Genomic DNA, 1,887 nt, shown 5'->3' on the forward strand with positions numbered 1-1,887 from the left:
CCATATTCGAAGTTGCGATCAGATCTATTCATTAAAAAGAATCGATTCAATACATTTCTTATGTACCCATAGGTACTATATTTGATTTGAATCAGATTTCGGATCAATCTATATTGAGTGACTGCCTCCATTATGTTGTTGCTAGCAAATACCACTATTTTTGGTTTTAGTCGAGTCATTTCCCTTGATTCCTAGAAGATGTACTTTCTAGTCGAGTCATTGCCTTTGACTCCCGAAAGATGTACCTCCTATTCGAGTCATTCCCCTTGATTCCTAGAAGATATAATTTCTAGTTGAGTATTTCCTTTGATTCCCAGAAGATGTACCTCCTAGTTGAGTAATCCGCCTTGATTTCTAGAAGATGTACCTTCTGGTTGAGTCATTCCCTTCGACTCCTAGAAAATGTACTTCTAGTCGAGTCATTTCGTTTGTCTCATAGAAAACACACTTTCTAGTCGAATCATTCCAATTAACCTATAGAAGATGCATTTCCTTGTTTGGATTTTTCAAGTAGTTATGATATGACTTTAACAAAAGTCCTCTGATGATAAACTGGGGCAAAAAAATTAATTCTTGTTGTTTAGAACTTTACTTTTCTTGCAAATGGAATCTCTTTTTATAATAATCTTTGTTTGGAATAATTTTTTTCTAGTTTTGATGTGATTTTAGGAGTCTGCCTAAAGACAAGACGAATAAATAAAAAGTCAAGCAACAAGGTGAAGAAATTGAAAGTCAACAGACTGAAGAAATAGCAAGTCAGGAGCCCGCTAGGAGAACAGGGTGATGAGATTGAAAGATAAGAAACAAGGTGATGAAATAGAAAGTCAGAAGCCTGCTTGAAGAACAGAGTGATGAAATCAAAGTTCAGTAGCCTATCTGAAAAATAGGTTGATGAAATAGCAAGTCAAGAGTCAAGGAAAGCTGCATAGATAAGACTTTTATAATTTTATTTATATTTTTAATTTGTATTTTTTTCATTTTTGATGTAATGACAGAGCCACAGACCGGAACCTCGAAGGGGCCTCATTCGATTCTCCAACTCGGTTGTATTTCTTCCTTTGAATAATGGTCGGATCAAAATTCTGTCTCGTTGTCTACTTCTTTGTTTGAAAATACTTTGTGTTTACACCCAAAGAGGGGTATGATGTAGACAAATAATTTTTTTCCTCCCCAAAATCATCATTTTTACTATTTTACCCTGTCATACCATGCACCTTATCCCCATGTGATTATCCCTCCATAATATACAAAAAATGACCTACTTTTAACAAATTAACCACTCCACCCCAATCAAATTTAACCAACTCACACCCCTACCCCATGTACCCTCTACCCTAACTCCATCCCCTTCACATTTTTCCCCATTGTTCACCATATATACATACACAGAATACACTCTAGAGGGAGGGTCCACCATCTACACGCTACACACATACTGACACCTAACATACAATAACAATATACACAACCCACTCACAGATATAGACATACCCAGTGATGATAGAAAGAAGAGGAGATATACACACACTCACATAGAAAAAAATAGAGATCCAATATCGAAAAAACTCAAAACACTCTTCGACACACACACACATACAAACCTCAAATCTCACACTCAAAAACTTGAAAAAAAGGAAAAAAAAAGATCCATGGGAGAAGGAAACATAGGGAAAAATAGAGAGATCGATTAACGGCGAGTTGCTCGTCGGAAATCCATTAGAACTTCATTCGATTAGCCATCGGGAGATGCCTTAGTGACTGTTTATCATTGTTTCAGCGAAAGCAACCGAAAAACGACGTCAGCAGTACCAATCTTCCCAAAAATTAATTGCTAACCGTATATTTGTTTATATTCCGCTTGGATTTTTATGTATCATTATTTTCGAG

This window comes from Capsicum annuum, chromosome 10 (assembly GCF_002878395.1).
Source record: "Capsicum annuum cultivar UCD-10X-F1 chromosome 10, UCD10Xv1.1, whole genome shotgun sequence".
Taxonomy (NCBI): Eukaryota; Viridiplantae; Streptophyta; class Magnoliopsida; order Solanales; family Solanaceae; genus Capsicum; species Capsicum annuum.